This window comes from Lissotriton vulgaris, chromosome 6, assembly GCF_964263255.1.
Source record: "Lissotriton vulgaris chromosome 6, aLisVul1.2, whole genome shotgun sequence".
Lineage (NCBI taxonomy): Eukaryota > Metazoa > Chordata > Amphibia > Caudata > Salamandridae > Lissotriton > Lissotriton vulgaris.
In genome coordinates this window covers 1,094,908,509-1,094,933,026 of record NC_141694.1, presented here as the reverse complement: position 1 = coordinate 1,094,933,026, position 24,518 = coordinate 1,094,908,509, and the positions used below count along the sequence as shown (strand labels likewise).

Sequence of the window (24,518 nt, the reverse complement as noted above, 5' to 3'; positions counted from 1 at the left end):
GCTCACTGACTCTTAAGGGATTCTCATACTGGCAATATGAAATGCATTAACGGGTATCATACAGATACACTTAATACAATATCAGGCCGCCGTTATGAAAATAGTTGAGCATGATTGGAAACCAATTGCAAGTGAGATTAGAAGGATGAAATCAAATATGCAAAAATGCTAACTGCTCAGTATTAATGAAGTCACTGATGCCAATCAAAGTACCTACATCCTGCAATCAACAAAGTTCAACCTTGGGCATTAGGATAAAAGGGGTCTTGAGGACCCGAGCAGAGTGTGAAAGGTTTCGTAGGCCAATTCAGTGGCCAGGTACTTTGCAGATCAGTAAAATGATTCTACAGTAATAAACAAGGGGAAAAGGGGCAATTATGGTCACTTTTTTTTATTTAGCATAGGTTTTCCCAAGGTACAATTTGGTTATGAAAAAAAACATGAACTGCTTAACAAAAGGTCATTTAATTTTAATTGCAAGATGGAGTTTCATCGATTCTGGGTCTTTTTTTGGTTTGGTGAATTTTCACCCAGCGGTTCTTGAGATACAAGCCAAAAGTACATACCATGCATGCATTAGTACTTATATTCCATTGTTGGCCTCGAAATGGACAAGTTACTTGCTTTCGGTAACGCATTATTTGGTAGAGACATGGCCTGGCCGAAGATTCCTTACCTTTGAATTTACCGGCATGAGGCTGGATCCAAAAGATAGTTGATAGCAGTACCCCTGCATGCCGACAGAGGGAGTTGGTCAACTCTGTATGACATCGTCAGCGTCATGTTCCTCGTCATCGTGACGTCCGAGACATCAATATACCCACCACTCTGGTGCTCTGATGTCAGTATTTTTCACGACTTTCCACGGCAGAAGCACAGTGCAATGAAGTGACTAATCATGGTGTGTTAAAAAAAGAGACTAGGGGCCTGAAGGGGAACAGCCCTGACACTCAAAACAATTCTGCAGCGCGGAGAGGATGGGAGGGTGGGTAAGGCATCTGCGGATAGACTATGTCTCTACCATTTAAGGCTTTACTGAAGGTAAGTAACTTGTCCATCTGATAGAGACATCTAGCCGCAGATTACTGACCTTTGAACATATTCCCAAGCAATACCGTCCCCGGATGTGGGACTGTGGAAAATCTTTAGACCAGAAAGTCCTGCAAGACAGAGCGGCCAAATAGGCCTTTCGTGCGAACCTGAGAATCAATGCAATAGTAAACACAAGGAGATGAAGGACGGAGCGCTGAAACTTTTCAGACACTCACCCCCAGTCACAGATCTGGGTTAAATCCATCATCATTCTTTAGCTCACTTCGCCACCACACTTCAGACACAGCTATATGCAAATCAGTCTTGACCCTGTGCCTCATGGGAACAGTCCAGCCCGAAGTGCCAAGCCAGGATTTCCCTGAACCGGGAACAAGCATCCTGGGACCGGTTTCGGGGTAACACCCCTCATCAGCCAGGCTAGCTTGAATCCAGGAGCAAAGTGAGCAAGGGACCCATGTCTGGGCATGCCGCGCCAACTTACGGGGAACAAAGCAAGCACAAGGAGATGATGGACGGAGCGCTGAAACTTTTCACTCACTCCCAGTCACAGATTCTTGAATCAAGGCAAAAGTGTTTGGCGAACGTGTGCAGAGTCGCCCACGTGGCAGCTTGGCAGCCATCAGCAATTGGAACATCACGCTGAAAGAATGTGGTGGCGGCCTTTGCCATGGTGGAATGGGCCGTAAGGCCTTAAGGAGACTGTTTCTTTGGTAAGAGCAACATATTTTAATACAGAGGACAACACAGCATTACATGGTCCTAATTTGAAAAGCACACCCCTTCTTTGCTGCCATTTACCCTCTCGATCAAGGTAGAACAAGAACGCTCTTTTTGGATCCAGACGGTGGAGATGCTCCTCTTCCTTAGAAGGATGCAGAGGTGCTCAGAAAGTGGGCAGCGTAACAGACTGTCCCAGATGGAAGGATGTTACCACCTTAGGCTGAAAAGATGCCCTAGTCTGGAGTACTACTTTGTCCGGAAAGACGGTCAGGTAAGGAATATAGGATGACCGGGTCTGCAGTTCGCTCACCCTCCTGACAGAGGTGATTGCCAACAAAAGGCTGTTTTAATAGTGAGCAGCTGTAGAGGACAGTTGTGCAATGGCTCAAATGGTGCGCACATTAAAAAGGTTAGAGCAAAATTAAGGGCCCACTGTGGTATAATAAAAGGGTTATAGGAAAATAAATGGGTTCACCCAAACGAAAATCTCTGCACAAGAGGGGATTTGAAAAGTAACGGCTGATCTGGCAGCCGAAGAAAAGCAGTTAGGGCCGAAAGGTAGCTCTTCCAAGTGCCCAGGGCAGAGCCCTGCTGGGAGACGGAAATAATAAACAGGAGGACATTTGACAAGGAGGCCGATGAGGGGTCAATAGACCTTTCTGTACAATATTTACAAAATTTGTTCCATCAGCAGGCGTACATTGACTTAGTTGAGGTCTGACTGGCTGCCAAGATAACTCCACAGACTTCTGCAGGAAGGTCAAAAGCTGTCAACTTCCGCGGCTCAATCTCCACGCAAGAAGCGGGGAGTTGACAGGTTCGGGTGGAGAACCCTCCCCTGCTGCTGTGACAGAAGAACCCCCCGAAGGGCCAGCCAGACTCTCTGTGCCCAGTCCAGAGCCACAACAACGACTTGTGCTCGGTCGCTCCTGATCTTCTTGAGCACTCTGGGCAGGAGTGGTAAGGGCAGAAAGGCATACAGGAGGCCAGAGTTCCACTTAAAACGAAAAGCGTTGCAGAACAAGAGCCACCTTGGAAACTAACGTGCAAAACTGCTGACATTGGTAGTTTGGTCTGCCCTGTTCCCATGATGCACTGGGCCAGGGACAGACTAATTTGCATGTAGCCAGGTTCTGAGCTGGGATGGTGCAGTGAGCTAAAAAACGGTGATGGATCAAGCCCTGATCTGTTGACTGGGTACGAGTATTCTGCTTAATTCAGATGCTCTGTCCATCACCACCCCCCTCTCTGAACTGCTTGGGAAGAGCCTGCCTTCAGCAACCAGGCATTGAGATAGGGGAAGACTGGAACCCCTGATCTCTACAGATAAGCTGCGACCACCACCATCATCATCTTCGTGAACACCCAAGGGGCACTGGTGAGGCCAAAGGGGAGCACGGCAAATTGAAAGTTCTCGTGGCCCACCGTAAGCCGCAGGTAGCAACAATGAGCAGGCAGAACGGGAACTTGGAAAAGGCGTCCTACAAGTCCAACGCTACCATCCAATCTCCTGGGACCACGGTAGACAGGACCTGAGCAATGGTGAGCATCTTGAACTTCTTCTTGAGGAAGTAGTTGAGGGCTCGGAGGTCGAGGATAGGATGAAGGCATCCACCCTTCTTTGGAACCACAAAATAGCGGGAATAATATTTATAGCTTATTTCTGGCCCAGGAGCACACTCTTTGGCTCCCTTGGCCAAGAGAGTCTGGACTTCCTTGCGGAGTCTGATAAGATGATCCTCTGTTAGTCGATTGTACCCCGGAGGCATGGATGCAGGGGTTGTCTCGAAGGGGGAGGGGGGGTATGGGATGTAGCCCCGTCAGGCTAGTAGCAACACCCACCTTTCCGAGGTGATGTCCCACCAGTGGTGGAGGTGATAGCGTATTCTGCCACCAACTCAACATGTATGGTCATGGTCATGGTAGTCGGGGGGGGGGTAGAATGGAAGATTCTGGCTTGGTCAACTTATAGCCGCCAAAACCATGAGGTTGGGGTGTTCCGTGTCCACAGCCCCGCAAACGTTGCTGAACTTGCGGGGCTCTCTGGCTGTAGTAAGGTTTGCACGGTTGGAAGCTCCTTCTGTAGCCACGAAAGGAGCGAAAAGCAGACACAGGCCCGGATGTTGTGGTGAGGGCTATGGACATGGCCGTAGCCCGGGAGTCCTCTAAAACCCTCTAGCGCTGCATCTGCTTTGTCTCCAAAGAGACAGGAGCCATCAAAGGGCATATCTATAAGATTAGCCTGGACATGCCCTAAAAATCGTGACGTCCTCAGCCAGGCGTGGCGTCATATGGCCACTGTCGAGGAACTCGCTCTCCCTTGCAAATCTGCTGTGTCCAAGCCAGATCGGATGGCTAACTTTGCTGCATCTCTCCGGTCTGAAATTGCTTGGTAAAGCAGAACCCAGTCCTCCTCCAAGAATCATGGCAGCACCAGCGCAACCATATTCCAAAAAAGAATGGGAATAACAGCCCAAAAGGCATGCAGTGTTCACCAACCACAATGCTAGACTGGCAGAGCAGAACATTTTCTTCCCAAAGCTTTCCAGTCTTTTGGATTTCCTGTCCAGGGGGGCAGCAGGCAATGCGCCAAAGGAAGTGGAAGCCTGGACCGCCAAGTTTTGTGGGCTGGGGTGGCGGTGAGGAAATCTGGGTTGCCTGGTGCAGGGCGATGGCGGTGGGCAATCGCTCTGTTCACAGGAGCCCTTGTGCTGGGCTTGGACCAGGTGCCCAGAAGAATGTTCATCAAGATCTCATTGAATGGCAGCAAGGATTCCAAGGTGGAGACACCAGGCTGCAGGACCTCTGTCAAGACGTTAGTCTCGACTACCACCATAGGAAACTGCAGGTCCAAGACCTCCGCAGTCCTATGCAACACCATTGCAAATGATGCACCCTCCTCCATAGCACGGGTAGGGGGAAGACAGCATGTCAGAATCTGAGGAGGTTTCCAGATCACTGGCATCACCCAGTTCCACACACCTGTCCATATCCTGAGGTTGCTGGATTTACAAGGGATCCTGCTTCCCCTCCAAATCCTCCTCATCCAGTCCTAACCTTTCAGAATAGGGTAAGTTGAATGGCATGGAGCTATACGGCTCCGTAAACTACGGTCTCTGAGTCAGGGGATACCCAACCGGCTCAGTGTCGTTGGTAAGGACGATTGGGGAGGTGCTGCCAGTGGGCGCCGTCGATGCAGAGGACCTTGGCACAGGGAAAAGTGGCTGAGGGACGACCAACACCGGTCCGGACATGGGAATGGGTCCAGTAGAAGGTTGTGGCTGGAGCCGAAGGTGCAGAACCAATGGGGACTCCTTCATCTGAGCCTTCGGGGCCAGAGGGAACGGTGGCAGGCTCAGGCCGTCCAAAGGTGGCTCACATGGCAGCCGCAGAGCAAGGCCTAGAACACCAAGGTTCCTCCATCTCGTTGCATGACGGACAGGGCGATGTTGAAGCATCTTACCTGACCGTAACGACTTCGAGGAACAGGACTTAGATCATCCGGAGCGGTGCTCTGACCTTCCTCTTGACCGAGAGAGAAGAGGCAACCTCAGAGGCGCAGGGCTGCTATCAGCTTCAGGAATGCTCCCTCAAAGCCTTCAGCACCATGGCACAGCAATCGGAGCACGACTTTGTGTCATGGTCGAGCTCCAGCCACCAGAGACACAGTAAGTGGAGGTCCGTGACCAAAATGGCACAGTGACAGGCGTCGCACACTTGAACCCCTTGGTATTCTTTCTAGACATCCCTAGCACACCAAACGGAGTTAAAAAAAACAAGTAAAAAAAAGTCTGTCAAAAAATGACAGGGGGTAAAGCAATCTTCCAACAGATCTACGCAGGCTGTAGCGGAAAGAAAACAACAGACAGCAGAGCGCCTGAGTGGCAGTTATATTGGCGACGCATATGTCTCAACTATGACGAACATGACGCCAAAGATGTCGCGCGGAGTCGACCAATGCCATCTACTGGCGTGCATGGGGTGCTGCTATCAAAAATCTTTTGGATCCAGCCTGACACCTGTAAGTTCAATGGTAAGGAATCTGTGGCTAGATGTCTCTAGCCGATATCTTAATAACAAAAAGAATCTACTAAAAACAACGACCATCACCCAGTATACACTCAATCTCTCTGCCTCCTTTTGCTAGAGAACAGAGCGGGAGAGATGGAAAACAGCACAGATGAAGCATGCACATGCAGCTCTCACCCTGAACGTGACCGGGAGAGAGGAAAATTAGAAAAAAAGTCCTTCTGGTTAGCACTAGGGGCACTTGCAGTCCTTTACAATGGGAAGATGTGTTTAACTTCTTCTGTTCTAAACCTAGTTTAGTGGCCAGGTAGGCATTGAGGGTCGCCTTAATCCCCGACTTTCTCTATGGGCACCTGGACAGTTTATCACTGCCCTGGTGTGCTCATCAGTGCCTTCCCGCTGCATTGTTAAAGTGCTGGGTTAGAGAGATTTTTTTACCAACTTCCCCTTCCTTGAGCTGACTCTACTAACCCCTCTTGCTGTGACTAAATGTGAGGGCTGTACTGTTTAGCCCACCTACTTTGCTGCAGTGAAGGGGCCATTCTCTCGTCCTCGGCACTTTGCCCATGGGCATGGAGGAGTGTTTAATAAAAAAGTATACTTCATTTTGTTTTCCCAGACCACACATCACCCCATTCTCACGCCCTCAAGCAAGACTGTGGCAGGAAGTGGCATGCTACCCAGGCCCTAAAGGTGGATGTGGGTGGTTCTAATACTACACCCAACCCCACCATCGGGCAATGTGAGGGAATGGGGCACAGACAACCCCAGTCCCTGGGCAAGTTGGGAACAGGAACACCACTCCTGACTAACTTGTTTTTTTATGTTTTTTTTACTCCATCCTCAGGTTTTTGAACATTGGGATATTTATTTTTTCAAGAAAGGTATTACCTTTGGGCAAAGCAAAGCATATCTGCTTTCCCCTTATTAGGCAAGGAGATTTATTAGATATCTCCTCTCTTCACTGAGGGGTACGGAAGGGGACCTAAGGACCCTATTATCCTTAACAACTGGGCACCCACTCCATTTTGTAATTTATTCCTATCTCAAAAGGAAATACTACAAATGTAACTCCTTTGTGCCCTACAGAAAAGGGAATGGGGAAGATTCAGCCCCCAGGGTGAAAGGGTCATTTTAACATACTGAAATTGTAATGCCTGTCAAAATGTCACCATTGCAGGCTTAGGGCCAGGGTGAGCGGTAGAGGAAGAGATGAACAGGCAGAGGACCTGAAGTACAGAGCTAGAAGAACATACAACGGATGGGGTAACTGGGGCAGAGGAGCAGAAACTCATGGGTCAGAATCAGAGGGAGAGCAACGAGAGGGAGAGATGGGAACCAAGAAGGACAGAGAGAGGGACAGGACATCAGAGATTAAGAGAAAGAGGGACAGAACACATGGGACTGGCGCATTAGAACAGAGGCTCCTAGACAAGATGGAGATCGGGTAACAGTGAGACAATGAGGAAAAGTAGGAGTAAGATGGAGTAGGAATAAGAAGGAATAGGAGTAACTAGCAGTTGGAGTACGTAGTAACAGCGCATGAAGCTAGATGAACTTTTCTACAGCTGATCTTTGTGCACAGTACTAATAGGTATTGAATAGTAGTGACACTCAGTGTCCTGAACCAAACCTCCATGCACAGTCTCAGTGCCCTCGCTCCCCATCATAAAGCACAGGGTGATCACAGTAGTCACATGAAAGAAAGAAATACTGCATTGGAAACACTACCCATCTTGTTCACAATACTTCCCAATGTGGAGCCGGGGCTCGGCAAAAGGATATCTCTAGTCCAGACTCAGTAACTCGACTGGGTGTCAGTGGGCTGGAATGGAGGGGTCACTAGGCTGAACAAAAAAATTACTTACCTTAGGTAACATTATTTCTGGTGAATGCATGATCTTTTTACAAATTCCTCACCTTAGGAACATCTTTACAGACATCAGAATGGTCCTGAATATCTTCCCTCCACAGTAGTTCTACAGGTAAACCAAGTAGTGTTACACAGCTTGAACCTAAACTCAAGAATACCAGTACACGAGGGTCAGTTTCTGCTGCGTTTACCGTGCCCCATTGAGGCTCAGAGAGGAACCAATAAGCATCGCTGAAAAAAACAAAGAACATAATATTTTTTCACATTATGACATCTTATTATTCACCGTAATAACTCATCAAGAGAGAAGAGAGGACGGTGAGAAACCTGCAGCAAGATTATGCACACAAAAGCAATATTGTTCCCAGAGGAACTTTGCCTTTCAATGGATACATCTTAATGCAGAACATGACCTCATACCATAACTCCCTGGCAGTTGGCATTGAGTAGTTCCAATAAACCATGGAAACCATGCAACATAGCTCTGGAAAAGTCCCTGTCACTGTGTGATTGGGCTCGAGACAGTAATGTTTTGCTAACGTTTGCCGGAATGACAGTATAGCCACCCAGCAGACAAGCACAGGAACGCCTCTGATAGAGCTGTGGAAGCAACCATAGCCCATTTCGAGTCGGCATGAATGCCCTCTAGATAATCTTTCTTAGTAAAGGTATAGTAGATCATGATACAGGGTATGACCCAATGAAATAGTGCAATTGGCCTTCTGGGCTCCAATGAAGACCACAACTAGACCATCATCCTCTGTTCTTTTGAAATGTGGATGATTTAATAGGATACCTCACACCTGAGGCTCAGTTTACACAATAGTTACTCTTCTTATTTGAATGCGTAAGAGGGAACTAAGATGGAAGAGTAATACGTATGAAGGGCACATACTACCTTAAGTAAGAAAGATGGGCTGGTGTAGAGGAACAATTTTTTCAGGTAGAAAACAGTGAAATGTGGACGAACTGAGAGGGCCTGTAGTTCTCTGGAGCTACTTGCACCAGAAATACTATCTTCAATCTGAGAAGTTGCAACTGTGCATCAGCTCGAATGGAGGTGTCATTAAGAGAGTCAACATCGGATTCAGATTCCAGAGTAACCATGAACAGAGCGACAGGAAACCAGTAAACGTTTTAGAAAATGTGTCAATAGTAGCTATCCAAACAATGATGGCTGCCCAGAAAAGTAAATGTAGGTGGATATGCAGTCAAATAGCCCTTCAGAGTAGCCACCAACAAGTAGCTGTCATATGCAGCCCAAATTCATAGGATGCCTTAAAGGGGGGGGGGGGGTATAATAAGGGGCTCTTCTGACTCGAACAATTGGACAAATGTGTCTCAACTACACGCATAAATGGGTTTCATAGCACGCTTCCTGGCAGCAAAGATAATGTCCTCAACTTTATCAGGAGGGTTAAAGGGCTCTAGCTGGCATTCCTTGATCTCCACACATACAGCCAGTGTTTAGAGATAGGGGTGCAGGGCCTGACCATTCTGCAACCACAGCATGTACCTCCGGCCAGGAAGAGGTGTCCGAATTCTGAGCACCAACAAATTGCTGTATCACATCCTCCTTGCCCACTCTGAGGTAATCATAATCAGCTGTGTTCAATCTATTCATACCTTCTGCGGAATTCTGAACAGAAGCCAAATTGGGGGAAAAAAGAACATAAGGCCCTGAGACCAGCTGACCCTGAAGGCATCCCAACGGGAACTTACCTGGTCTGGACCAATGTTAAGAGATCTACATATAGCGCCCCAATCTGGAGAAAATCACCTCCATCACTTCGGGGGTGTTGTTCTGACCTGCTTTCTCCAGCAAGAGGCAACTAAGAGAATCTGGTTGAGGAGACCAGCAACATGAGGCACTACCAGGAATATACATTGCAATTTTGAAGGTCCATACCAGCTATGGCCTCTATATTTTTTGCCTTCTTAAAGGATCAGATCAGGGCGCAGGTCTACACTGACCAGGTCCCCTCTACATGCTTATCCAAGAAGGGTGTAATCAGCTAAGCGAAGCCAAGCTCAGCAATCCTCTGACTGATTGGCTGGTAGGAGTAGAGTATGAAGAATACTGCTTCCTATTCAGTCTGTGGGGTCCTCAAGATCCTTAGTTTGTTTTCAACTAGTCACTCGTCACTTTATGACATAATTATCGAACAGCCATGTTATAAGAGGGGATAGGGATTCCCCTAAGGACTTACCAGGACAAGATTTAATCCCTTTCGCTTTTTAAACACTGCTATGACTTGTTGAATGGGTTCTAACACCAGTTGATTTTTATGCTTCTGTTAATTAGCATCTTATCCTGGCCGAGCACAATCTTAGGCCTCCGGACAAACATATGTAGACTAGTGTTAGGAGTAGAATTGGCCACACTTAGCAATTTGTTAGGTCCTATGCACTTCATATTACATAACCCATGTGGCTATGTTTTAGGTCAAAACCTGCGGTCACCTTGGGAGAGGTATCCACATATGATTTGTTACATCGCAAGTGCTGTGTTATGCAAATTAGTATTGACCCTGGTTGAATACTATTGTGTCTGCCACAAGCAGAACAGAGTCAGGAGGGGACAAGGTTACATTTAGAACTTTGCCAAGCAGAATGCAATTTGCAGTAGGAGCCAATGTGGCTGTGGTTCAGATTAAAATGTGTTGTATTCTGGGGGAGGCATCCATATGGGATTTGCTAAATGCAGTGTTCATGACATCACACAATACCATGAACAAGGCGAGGCCAGTGCGCGGTGTTCTCCACATGTTGCTACTGTCACTCGAATCAATATATGCTTATGCCTGTGCTTGTATTAATTTTGTGGTTCTCTACCACATGAATTTTACAGTATAATATATTTATGGCAAAGTCCTGAATGTTAAAATCTGCTGTTACTGTGAAGGAAAACATCTATAGGCGCTTGTAGTATTATTAGATCCATGTCATTTTGTGAGGTTTTAAAAAGGTGCTGCCTTTTGGTTGCTATGACTGTACTGATTTTACATTTGTCCACGTTCATGCGTGTATCATGCCCCTTGGCTCTTTGCACTATGCACTTTATAGCATGATTGCTGTATGGTTTTATTCAAGGTTTCAACATTTGCAACTATTGTGGAGGGAGGTAGCAATAGGAGATTTGCCATCATATGATGTCTTGAACTTAGCTTGGCCTAAATGTTGTTTTCAGACTGTTGTCACAGTTAATTTGATTTTATATGTTTTAAGTTTGTGTATGCATTTGTTTTTATTTTTATTTGCTCATGAAGTTGTGGTGGACAGTATGGTGTATGTTTATGGTTTTTATTAACTAATAAACTAAATTTCACACAATTCACTTTCTGATCCAGACGAATCAACTTCTAGCATAGGTTTCACGATCTGACACCACAATGTCTGTTGAAATAATTGCCAGTGTTTTACCACAGAATTCAAATGGTGCTTCTTAAGATGGAAGGGAGAGCTACCTTAGGGCAAGGTGGATAACTAGCAGCTCAAGTATGCGATTGTGTAGACAACATTTCAAAAGGACTCACACCATCATGACATTCAGATAAGCACCCAGCTAGGCAGGTTCACTTGCCATGGCAGTGTGGTCTTGTGGACAGTAGAAGGGATGACACCAAAAGGTTGGAGTGTGCATTCCACCAGTGCAGATCTGAATGAGCGGGTGCCGCTCGTAGACGCGTGTGAGGAGGAGGAAGGAGTTGGAACTCTTCTGTGCCCTGGATAGTGGAAGACAGCAGCGGGGATACCTGTAACAGCACCGGCAGCCAGCGGGACTGCAAGTCCCAGGCCTCCAAGCGGCAGAGCAAACGCCGCACCTGGAGACTCTTCCCGGCTGGTCATGCCCACCCGCCCTGAGCTGCTACAAAACCAACCACACAGACGCGCATCGCAGGACGCGCGGGGGGGACGCCGGGCTAAGCCCGGGCAAAGGGTGGGCCGTTTTAGGCCGTTAGAGGCCGGTAGAGACCGGACCGGGCCATCCCTCTGACGCCCTGCCCCTTCACCACTCTTCTCCCTTTGTCTGTGGCTTGTGTCCTACAGGCGCCCTACACACATGGCCACCAGAGAATCCAGAAGTAAGGCCGCCCAACAGATTTCTGGCACTATGGAAACATTTCTTACCAAGGCTAATGCTGTGGTTAATAAAGGACTCACTGTGCTAGAAAGTCAACCTGAGGAGGGTACAGATAACTTGTCATTGGCTTCTCCAGGTTCCTCAATTAATGCTAGCACACCTCTACTGCTTGATGCCACCCATCTGTCGCTTATGGACAGTATTGATCAGACAATTGAGTCAGTCCTACAACAACTGAGGACACTTTCAACTTCCTATAGGGATAGAGACTCATTACGCCTCTCTGGGGTTGTAGAACCCTCCCCCAACACTGATTGTGTAGAGATAGAGACGCAGGAGGGGGGACCAGTTGTAGCTTCAACTGAACACAAGAGCAGTAGGGGGGACCATCTGTCCAAAAGGAAGAGGTCAAGGAAGCCAAAAGGCGCCAAAAAGGCTAAAGTTGACTCAATAATGCCCGCTCAAGACTACAACACAGACATTGCGGCCTCTCCTGGGGTTGCACCCACGAGGAATAGGACAGAACTTTCCAGCTCCCCATTAGTCCCATCCCTACCGGTGTGCACTGAGTCATTTATTTTTGGTGGGGTCCCTTCTAACACCACAGATTTGCTCACTAGCTCACTTACGGATATCTTTAGAAATCTCCTGAATCCCCCGTCTGTTAAATTAGACTCTATAGAGGACAAATTGACGGCCATAGAAAAACTCTGCACGGCCAATAGCGTTGATTCTGGGTTGGGCGTAAATTCTCAAAGGGCCCCCAAGGATAGTGCTAGGATCAGCCATCTGTCCCTAGTAACAACCACCCAGCCCCCAAATCCTCCGCCAGTTCAGTCGGGGGAAGCCTCTAGAAGTAGTACTGCACCTGTCCCCCAACCGGGTCCTCCAGCGTCCCAAACAGGGAGGCCTCCGGTACCTGCATATAGAAGGTCAAAACAACTTGCTCCGTCACAACAACTTAGACAGGAGAGACCACTCAATGGGCACACTGACTGTCCTATTAGCCCCAACACCAGGCTTAGGACAGTTAATCTGCCCCCTGAGGCAGTAGTTTATACTGCGATTCTGGTGGGAGTACCGGAGCTTACCGTGGCATAACGGAATCGCAGGATTCCCTACGCAACAAGGTAATCAATTGGCTAAATATCCATAGGCCACTCCCACCCAATCTAAAAGGAGATGTTCTTATGGTCAGAAGGGTCCCATGGATTGGGTCTACTCCCAAAAAATGTGTGGGGGATTGTATAATCGTTAGTTTTAAAAGTCCGCAGGTTGCCCCATATATTTGTAACTGGCTTGGCAGTGCTGGTAATTCCTCTATTGAAGTGATGGCCCTTTCATATTTTTATCCAAACGCAGGTAATTCTGCCATGAGGAGGGAAGAAATGCGTTACTTACCTGTAACAGCAGTTATCCAGTATTGGTGTCTTTCATAGATTCACATGCCTGAATCATTCCCCGTCGTCGAGACGGGAGCCTCCGGTAAATAAAAAAGTAATGTCCATAGACATACATAGAGAAAAAGGGTCTAAGGGCCTCCCCTTAGTAGCCTTTCCTTGTCCTTATGTAAAAAGGACCAAACTCTCCCAGTCAGCCAATCAGCTCCGACCTCCCTCTAGAACCTTCCTGGGAGGAGCCTCAGTCCCTCAGATTTTCGTACGCACCCAGCTAGGTTGGCGTAATATAGTCCGAGAGGGAAGTGAGTCCTTCCAGGGGAGGTGGGAGGGTTGCATGTGAATCTATTAAAGACACCAATACTGGATAACTGCTGTTACAGGTAAGTAACGCATTTCTTATCCAGTATTAGGGGTGTCTTTCATAGATTCACATGCCTGAATCAGAATAGCTAGCAATCATAGTAGCACATTGTAAAGTAGAGTTGCTCTGCCGTCATGTTAGATAATGCATATAATATCATACAACAAAGAGACAGCATATATAGAACATCATCAGAGCAATAATGTGCATACCTGGAAGGCGGGATGTAGGAAGGCTCACCTTACTGAAAGAGATGGCGAAGCACCGCCTGGCCCACTGCCGCATCCTTCTGGAGTTCGATATCCAGGCAGTAGTGTTTTGAGAAAGTATGCGGTGACTTCCAGGTCGCCGCTCTGCAGATGTCCAGGATCGGCACTCCCGCAAACAGTGCTGCTGACGTGGACATTGCCCTGGTGGAATGAGCAGTAACATGATCATTCAAAGGCCGGCCGGCCTTGTCGTGGCAGAATGAAATCGCAGAGGAGATCCATCTGGAGATGCTTTGCTTCGTGAGAGGCAGGCCCATTCGTGGTCTGCTGTATGCCACGAACAGTTGTGAAGATTTCCTGAGAGCCTTAGTCTTGTCCAGGTAGAACTTTAGGCATCTCATAAGGTCCAAAGAATGCAGCGACCTTTCTGCTGCTGTAGAAGGGTTGGCAAAGAAGGACTTAAGGACTATTGGTTCATTGAGATGAAAGTCCGAAGGTACTTTCGGAATGAACTTAGGGTTTGGTCGCAGTATCACCCTGTCATGTCTGAATTGCAAATATGGTTCCTGAATGGACAAAGCTTGCAGCTCGCTCACCCTTCTGGCAGATGTTAGAGCGAGCAAGAGCGCCGTCTTCCATGAGATGCGTTTGAGAGATGCCCGATGAATGGGCTCAAACGGGTGACGCATGAGTTGGTTAAGTACCAGATTAAGCTGCCATGTAGGAGGTACTTTCCGAGGCCTCGGAAAGGATCTGTATAGCCCTTTGAGGAATTGCTTGACTAGCCGACTTGACCACAGAGAAGGTCCTGTGACTGTCCTGGTGAACCTCGAGATAGCCGCCAGGTGAACCTTGATGGACGCATGTGCCAGTCCCAAATGCAGGAGGTATGGTAATATTTGTTCAGGGTTGATGGTGAGGGGCCGTAGGCCCTGGTCGGAACACCAAATGCAGAACCTCTTCCATTTGAGAGTGTAGGTTTTGTTCGTACTGTCTGCCCTTGCTTTGGCTAATACATCCCTGCAGTCTTGTGGGATATTCAGGCCACCGAACTCTCTGTGCTCAGGAGCCAGGCTGATAATTTGAGCGATTGGAGGTTCGGGTGTTGCACTTGCCCGTTGGACATCGTCAGGAGGTTCGGGTGCTGTTTCAGGCGAATCGGTGATCTGATGGAGAGTCGAAGCAGATCCGAGAACCAGTGTTGCCTCGGCCAGAACGGGGCAATTAGGATCAGGGTACATGGTTCCACCTTCATCTTCCTGAGGAGCCGTGGGATCATCGGGAATGGAGGAAAAGCGTATGCAAAGGCGCTGAACCATCCGATGGAAAATGCATTTTCTAGTGATCCTTGTTGGGGATGCCAACTTGCGTAGCTTGGGCATTTGGCGTTCCTCTTGGTGGCAAAGAGGTCGATGTTCGGGACTCCCCATAGAGAAAAGATGTGAGTGAGGGCGCTGTCCGAAAGTTCCCACTCGTGGGAGAGGGATTTTTGCCTGCTCAGGGCGTCCGCGATGGTATTGTCCTTTCCTGGGAAATATTCCGCTTTGAGCGGGATTCCGTGCAGCACTAGCCAGTTCCAGATCTTTTGCGATTCGCGTGAGAGAGAGAGCGAACGCGTTCCCCCCGGTTTGTTGAGATAGTGCATCGTCGTGGTGTTGTCTGTCCTGACGAGCACTGGGGAGTTCTGGATGCGTGGCAAGAAGGCTTGGAGAGCCAGATACACGGCTCTTAGCTCCAAAAGATTTATGTGGAGTGATTTTTCCTGAGTGTCCCATTTGCCGCTGATCTGAAGGTCCTGGAGAACAGCGCCCCATCCCTCTAGGGAGGCGTCTGTGGTTATCACTAGCGGTGATGCTGGAAGGAGAAATGGTAACCCTACAGTTAGATTCTGGCGACGTTTCCACCATTGTAGAGCTTTGGACATTTTTGGTGTGATCCGAATAATGTCTTCGAAGGAGCCAGTACTTTGAGTCCATTGGCTCGTGAGTGCCTCCTGCAAGGGCCGCATTCTGAGTCTGCAGTGCGGGATGAGGAGTATGCAGGAAGACATCATCCCGAGGAGGGAGGTGTAAATCCGAACTTTTTGGTGCGTTTTTGCTGCCACAGCCGTGGCCAGGGATAAGATCTTGTCCGTCCTCTCCTTCGATGGGAAGGCTCTTGTGCACTCTGTGTCCAATGTGGCCCCTAGGAAAGTAATTTTCGTTGCGGGGACCATGCAGGATTTTTTGAGATTGAGCGTCAATCCCAGGCTCTGAAAGAGATTGTGCAGGCGTTGGAGGATGTGACTGCGTCTCCAGGTGAGGGTGCTTTCACCAGCCAGTCGTCTAGGTAGGGGAAGACTTGGTGGCCCAGTTGACGCAGGAAGGCTGCCACTGGCGCAAGGCATTTCGTGAAAATCCGCGGCGCGGACTTGAGGCCGAATGGCAGGACTTTGAACTGATAGTGACAGCCCGCCACCTCGAATCTCAGGAATTTCCGGTGATTTCTGAGGATGGGGATGTGGTAGTAGGCATCCTGGAGATCTAGTGATATCATGAAATCTCCTTTCTCTAGAATACCCAGAATTTCTTGGATCGTCACCATTCTGAACGATTGGCTCCGTAGGAAGGTGTTCAGCGCCCGGAGATCCAGGATGGGCCTCCACTTGTTCTCTTTTTGCTGTACAAGAAAGAAGTGGGAGTAAAATCCTTTCCCCTTTGAGGATGCCGGAACCCTTTCGATTGCCCCTTTCTGTAGCATTGTCGAAAGTTCCTTGAGAAGCAGGCGCGGGTGTTTGTGCGTCCGTCTGCGTGGAGGGGTATTGGGAGGGATGGAGGTAAATTCGAGAGAATGGCCGAATCGAATAATTTGAAGAACCCACCGGTCCGTGGTGATGTACTGCCAATTGGTGAGGAAATGGGTCAGTTTTCCTCCAATTTGAAAGGATGGAGAGGGTGCGTGGACTGGCTGGAGTAATCGGTCACTGGCGGCCGCCAGCGCCCCTCTTGGTATTTTTTCCTCTGTAGCTAGATCTTCCAAACAAAGATTGGCGGCCTTGTTGCTGTTTGTTTTGGTATTGGCCTTTGTGATTGTATGAAAACGAGGACCTGTTCTGATAGGAGCCTCGATAAGAGGACTGTCCTCTGGACCTGTTGCCCCGAAAGGACTGGTTTCTGGACTGCAGAGTGCCTAGTGCCCTTGCCGTGTCCATGTCTTTCTTAATGGCCTGCAGTGCCTCGTCGATTTTTTCTCCAAAGAGGTGCTGCCCGTCGAAGGGCATGTCCAGAACCTTGGATTGTACTTCCTGGCGGAATGATGTCGCTCTCAGCCATCCCTGGCGTTGTAGGACTGCAGCCCCCGCAAGTTGACGGAAGCCTGTCATGGCTGCGTCGATAGCACAGTCAATGAGTTCCGCTGCCGAAGATTGACCTTCCACCAGGAGCGCCTTCACCTCACCCTGGACTGCGTCAGGTAGTTCCTTCACGTAAGGGGCCATGTCCTCCCAGAGCTGGCGATTGTAACGCCCCAGCAAGGCAATGGAGTTGGCCACCTTGATGGACATGGCCGAAGTGGATGTGAAACGTTTTCCAATCGTATCAAGTTTTCTGCCCTCCTTGTCCGGGGGAGCGGACAGTGGTGAGGAAGGGTTGCGCCAGTGTTTCTGGGCCGCCTGCGTCACTACCGAGTCTGGTTTGGGGTGACCATTGAGGCAAGCCGCCGCAGTAAGTGGTGCTCTGTATTTCTTGTCTAGGCGTGGAACAACCGCCGGTACAGAAGCAGGTGTCAGCATTAACTTCTTTCCTTGTTCCCACAAGAATTCTATAATTGGAATAGCCTTTGCGGACTTTTGAGTCTGCTCCTTAAAATCGTGCAAGAAACAGTCCGTTTCTGTTGATTCCACAGCCATATGGAATCTCTTCGCTGCTCTCTCCACAAGCTTATGGAAGCCGGCAATGTCTACAGGCGGGGAGTCCGCTTGACGTGGTTGTGGTGAAGCTGGGGATGATGCTACATATTCATCCTCTTCATCCTGGTCTGAGTGGTCCGAGTGTACCTCCTGGACCTCTCCTTCCTCTAGTTCTTCCTCCTCCTCATCATCGTCCGAAGAGACCACCACTTGAGGCTGGACGTCATGGTGGGTTTGAGGGTGATGCGGAGTTTGTTTTGGTGCGGACACTGGTACTTGGACCATAGGTGTCTGATTCCCCTCGTCCTCAGGCGCATGACTCTTAGGCGCTTGACCGCCTCTGTCCGCCTCTGGAAAGCGTTGCTTGTAGTCTTGTACAAGGAACCGTAAGTCAGCAACAAGTGTCGCCGGTAAGCATATCATGGAGGTGACTTCCGTGCGGACACTAGTATGGACAGAGTGTTCCTGATAGGTGAAGTCTTCCTGCTCCTCATCAGTGCTTTGGCATTTTATGTTAAGGTCCGAGACTGAAGTAGCGGGATCCAGATGGTCATCCTCTTCGGATTCTTCACTTTGGAAGATTTCCTGAGGTGGCTGCTTTTCCACCTTGCTCGGAGACGTCGTTTCCGGGGTAATTTGTGGTTTGTTAGGCTTGCCAGACTGCACAGCAGAGCCTGTCGTCGTCGAGGGAACCGTCGACGGCGGTGGCATCAGGGTCGATACCTCTACCAGTTTCGATTTTTTCCATGGCTCCGGCAGCGTCTCCTTCGACGACGAGCTCTCCGTCGACGGTGTCGTCGTCGAGTCCTTTGTCGACGGAGTCTTTGGTGTTGTCGACGAGTCCGTCGTCGATGGAGTCCTCGTCGACGGGGTCATCGACGACGAGCCTTTCGTCGACGGGGCCGTCGACGATGTCCTCGTCGACGGTGGAGTGGACGAAGGGATCTTGGTCGTCGACGACTGCGGAGTCGTCGTCGACGTCTTCGTCGACGGTGCTTTCGAAGACGACGTCCTCGTCGTCGAGTCTCTCGTCGACACCTTCGTCGTCGACGGTGGGATCCTTTGAAGCGCCTTCGAAGACGATGGGCTCGTCAATGACGACGGCGTCGTCGACGGTGTAGTCTTCGTTGTCGACATGGTCTTTGTCGTCGACGACGATTTTAGAAGAATAATAGAAGAAACAGGTCTACCTGAAGATGAGGAGGACGTAGTCGTTGTTGTCGACGCTGAAGGCGACGACGCTGACGTGGTAGACACTGTGGTCGTGACTGAGGTAGTCCTCTAGGCTTGTCTAGAGGACGGAGCAGGCTTCTTAAAGGTTTTATCCTCCTTAGCAGACACTGAAGATGTCGCAGATCTCGCCTCTGAAGACTTTTTGTGGGTCTTCGTAGGAGGAGTGTGAGGGGCCAGGGGAAGCCTCCCTAGGCCGCTTTTTAGAGACAGCTGAGGTCCTGGAAACACTGCTCACAGAGGAGTCCAGATTGTCTCTGTCCTTAAGCCTGTCCAGCCAAATAAGAAGGCGACCTTCTCCATCTCTCACGGTCTTCTTTGGAAAAGACCTGCAAATCTTGCATTTGTCTGAGACATGGTCCGGGTAAAGGCAATACAAGCACAGGTCGTGCTGATCATCCACATGGATTCTTTTCTTGCTACAGGAAGAGCAGGCCCTGAACAGGGCTTTCTTCTTCGAGTCAGACATGGAAGAAGCAGTGGAAAAAACACACTTACTGTCCAGACAGTGTAGTGCAGTAGTCCTTGAAGAGTTGAGGGTTTAGAGAACACTTCCCAAGAAAGTTTGATGAGTTTTGAGTAATCCTGAGGAGAGCTCAGGCTGGAGACTCCCTAGCACAACGTGCGGTAGAAAATCTGAGGGACTGAGGCTCCTCCCAGGAAGGTTCTAGAGGGAGGTCGGAGCTGATTGGGAGAGTTTGGTCCTTTTTACATAAGGACAAGGAAAGGCTACTAAGGGGGGGCCCTTAGACCCTTTTTCTCTATGTATGTCTATGGACATTACTTTTTTATTTACCGGAGGCTCCCGTCTCGACGACGGGGAATGATTAAGGCATGTGAATCTATGAAAGACACCCCTAATTCTGGATAAGAGGGCTGGACTAGAGTTGGCTTTGCAGTGGATGGCTCACGATATAGGCCTAAGCACAATGTATTCCCTATTTATGGTAACTTCATCCACCCAAACAGATATTCTTGCCTTGACCAAGTTGACGGACCACAAAAGGGTGCTACCCAACAGGTCCCCCAAAAAATTGTCACCGGGGAGGTAGGCAGGGGGGTGATGAGACCTGCTTGTAAGATTAACACCTGGGTGCAGGACTCCCCCAATAAGAGAAGGATATCACTTGGAAGCCCCAGGGGACAAGTAGTCAATTCTCCAAAGAGATTGACGGGTACGAATTTGACTTCGGTAGCCGTGTGTGCCCCGCCCTTGACACTAGTACCTCTAACTGTTCCGGAAATCCCTGACCCTCTCATAGCCACTGCATCAACTACATCTGATGGGGTAGGAACATCACGTACCCCACCTATGAGGGTCCTCTCTTGGAATGTGGCGGGGATTGCAAATAAGGTGAACACAATAGACTGGGATCTCCTGATAAATGGCAGTGATGTCTGCCTTTTTCAGGAGACTTGGGCGAGGGAACCCCTGAGTAGAACGGGGTATGACATTTTCGAAATTCCAGCCAAGTGGAGTGGTATAGGGAGGCCCTCGGGTGGCTTGGCGGTCTGGGTAGCAAGTCACATTGGGTGTCAGGCGGAAAGTATGGCTACGCTTTCGCAGGACATCCAGTGTGTGCTGCTCAGATGGCCTGGCCCATTAACCTGGGCAATTATTAACGTATACTCGCGGCCCGTTGCTGTGGCCAAGGAGTCATCCACTTTAGAAGACCTATCATCCTTTTTGGGTCAACTGCCAGGTGATTACAAGATAGTGATGGGTGGGGACTTTAACTGCCACTTCGAACCCCTAGCAGGATTAAAGGAGGGCGCCCTCATCACTGAGGTCAAATTCTGGGGAGTTCCACCATCTTCATCTCCACACCCCAAAACCTGGTCCCCTTTAGCAGTACAGATTATGTCCCTCACTTTGAATTTTGCAATAAGGGCCTGTAATGGGCGTACCCCGTCCGATACCCCCTCAGTGTGCACCTTCAATAGGAAAGAGCATGAGTCCAGGTTAGATTATATTTTCATAGACATTAGCATGTGGCCCAAAGTCCAGGATTTCAAGGTGGTACCCAGAACAGATAGCGACCACAATGCGCTCCTACTGGAGGTGCAACACCCTGCACCTGTAGATGGGTCTTCAACTTCCACTACTAGCGACGACCCTGGGAACTTGGTTCTCACCACAAATAGGCATCGTGTTAAATGGGGGAAGCTGCTAAATGCGGAAGGTGGCATGAATAAGTTATATGAAATAGCACTCCCCAGGTTCAAAGAAGTGGATGATCTTATAGATCAACCGAGACCCATAGATTATAACAAGAAACTAGCGCAAATTCATGCGGAACTTGTGAGTGGTCTTGCTGAGGTTTTCTATCCAGTGGTACCGTCACGTAGGAAAAAGACTCGAACCCCGACCTGGTATAACTCCTCCTGCAGGAAGATCAAGTCTGAGCTAATCGCTACTATAAAAGCTGGCTCCAATAAGGGCAAGGTTGCAGAATTTAGGAGGGATTATAAAACGGCAATGAAAACTGCTAGGGTAGAGTGGGATTGGGACCGCTGGCATGACTTATCTGATGCCCTAGACGCCAAAGACTCTAGGAAATGTTGGTCTCTGGTGAACAATGGGACAGGGGAACTTAAATCAGCAGTGGAGCCTAATATTGCCTCCTCTGTTTGGGAGGCCCATTTCGGGACACTCTATCAAGACACTATCTTACTGTCTGATGGTGTGGCGTTCGAGGCCTCTGCTTCCTCGGAAGCGGGCCTGGATCTTACCCTTGGTGAGATGATGACTGCAATGGAGCGATTAGCGATGGGGAAGGCCCCTGGTTTAGATAGACTACCGGGGGATCTCTTCAGACACCATCCTGAGATCTGGGGCCCGTACCTCCTTATCCTTTTTAATGCCACCCTAGGAGGTATGGCGATTCCCTGTTCTTGGCTGGGGGCAGAGATTGTACCCATATACAAAACGGGCTCTCCTCTGCTCCCGGCCAACTACAGGCCGATCAGCCTTATAGATGTCCCCCAGAAGCTATTCGCTTGTCTCACCTTGAACCACCTGCTAGACTGGGTGGAGGCCAATGATATCCTGAGTCCCCTCCAGGCTGGCTTCAGGAAAAATACGTCCACCATGGATCAGATTTTCCGCCTCGTCCTGCTTTACTGGAAGACGGTAAGGATAGAGGGGGGAAGGCTGTACATGGTGTTCGTGGACCTGAAGTCAGCATTTGACCTAGTCCCACGTAAGAAACTCTGGGAGGTCTTGGAAAAGTTAGGGGTACCCGCTCAGATATTAAATATTATAATCAGGCTCCACGATAATAACTATGCACAGGTTAGGTGCGGGAGGGACGGTAGACTGTCATCTAGGTTCCCTGTTCATAGAGGGGTGAGGCAGGGTTGTGTCCTGGCACCGACCCTGTTTTGCCTCTTTATTAACAATGTTATATCCCATTTAGAAAATGTTAAGGACAATGATGCCCCACGTCTGGCAGGCAGGCGGGTCCCGGCAATCATGTTTGCCGACGACACCCTCCTCCTCTCCAAATCCCCAATGGGAATCCAGAGGATTCTGGATGGATTTGGTCTTTTCTGTAGTCAACATGGTCTAGAGACCAACACAGAAAAGACCAAATTCATGATATTTAATCCACCCAAAAAAGCCAGACCCAATCCCACCCTGGGTACTGACAGCCTTGAGAGGGTAACTACCTTTTTGTATCTGGGAGTAACGTTACAGGAAAACTTATCCTGGGACCCCCAGATAATGAGATCACGGCTCAAACTGTCCCAGTTGTCGGGTGCAATACTGAAGGTGGCAAACACTTCAACTTACAAGCCCATCAGCCCGGCACTTGAATTGTACCAAACCCAAGCTAAGGCAGCTGCAATATATGGGAGTGAATTATGGGGGCACAAAGTAGGCCAAGAATTAGCAAGAGTGGAAAATAACTTTCTTAGATGCCTCTTGGCTCTCCCTCGAGGCACACCGCTCTTGTCCCTGAGATTAGACATGGGCCTCCCCTCTATTACTGAGGAGCTAGAGTCAAAGCCGGTGAGGTTCTGGCATAGGCTATGGTCCACTAATGAACTTCATCATTATAGGCAGGACCTTATTCATGTCATGAACCTGAACCAAAGTAACAAAATCCCTTGGCTCGCTTTTGTAAAAAAAGAACTGCACTCCATGAATCTATCCGAGCTTTGGGAGGACCCCGAACAGGGCTGTCGAAGGGTTTCACGCAAAAGCCTGGTCCAAATGTATAAAGAAAATAGACTCTTACTCCTGCTGAACGCACAAAACAGCGGCACTCTTACAGATCGGTTCCTGGAATCCAAAAATTCCTATGTTTTCGAAAGTTTTATGGACCTTATTTTTCCCATCCTCGCGAGGAAATTATTTGTACAATGGAGGCTAGGTACACTGCCCACTAGAACATTTACTCACAAATGGCACAATGGTGGTGATATAATGTGTCCAAGCTGTAACACTTATAAGGAAGATGAGCTTCATATTATGTTTGTCTGCCCTGCCTACAGCAAATCCAGAAAGTACTTGTTAGCGCCCATCTGCAGAAATTTGGGGTTCAGTAATTATTCACATGCATACAGAGTAATGAAAACCAGCACTCTCACCCATATTGTGTTTGCAGTAGCCACATTTTTAATGGCAGTTTGGCAGATTAGGAAAAAAAAACCCTCTAATGTGTGGACATTGATATGGCTTGCTTTTAACCTCCTTTTTCCTTGTCTAGGTGGGAAATCAATTGTAAGACTGTATGAAATGTGTTTTTATTTATTAAGTAATGTTTTTATTGTGTCTTGTACTGTATCTTTTATGGTCTGTATGACCGAAATAAAGAATTTTTGGATTGGATTGGATTGGAATGAGCAGACTGGAAAATCTGCACCTGAGCTGAGAGGCTCTTTTGATGTTGAAGCCATCGTCTTCTGAAGCCTCACAAAACAGTCCTCATCCACAATATGGTGTGGGACAGCAACACGATACAGGAGGAGGAGGAGAAGCCTTCTCACGGGTCATGTGCAGGCCTGCCGCACTGAATGTCATTAAATGGAATTGGGATTTAGATGTGAATTCTGTGCATTGATGGTAAAGCCCAAGTCGTGGAGGAGAGCCACTGTCCACTGAAGGGGTTTCATAACTAGAGCCTGGAACTACACTTTAACCGGCCAGTCATCCAGGCACAGAAATACATGGACTACTGCCAGCCTCAGTGAAAAAGAAATGCCTGCCAGCACTTTTTAAAGATGTGTGGTGCAGTGGTCATTCCGAGTGACAGGACCGTGAACCGATAGTGCTGGTAACATACGGTGAACTTCAAGTCACAAGGATGACGATAAGATTGAAGTAAGAGTCCTGGAGATCCTGGGATTCCAACCAATCCATGCATTCAGAGCCAGCAAGGCTTAACTTAGGGGGACACCATCTTGAACTTGTCCTGGTAAAGAGCAAGTCTAGGAGGCAGAGATCCAGAATGGGTCTCGGACCTCGGTCCTTTTTGGAGACACAAGAAGTAGGAGTAGAATCCTGCGTTACTTTCCCACAGAAGCATCCTCACTATGGCTCTCTGTTAAGCAGGGCATCCGTCTCTGTCACTAAAATCGATTAAGTGCAAGTGAGCACCTCATATTGGAGGGGCGGGTAGCCTGAGAGGGAGGGACAGTAAGGGTAGGGCGCAGCCCTTGCATATT

At 48.8% G+C, this 24,518-nt stretch overlaps 1 protein-coding gene across 1 annotated transcript in view; it reads right to left on the bottom strand.

The window, feature by feature from the left end:
- The window catches only part of IGF2R (insulin like growth factor 2 receptor), a 1,757,136-nt gene that overhangs the window by 1,112,918 nt on the left and 619,700 nt on the right, over nucleotides 1-24,518 (bottom strand). The gene's annotated exons all lie outside the window — the stretch shown is intronic.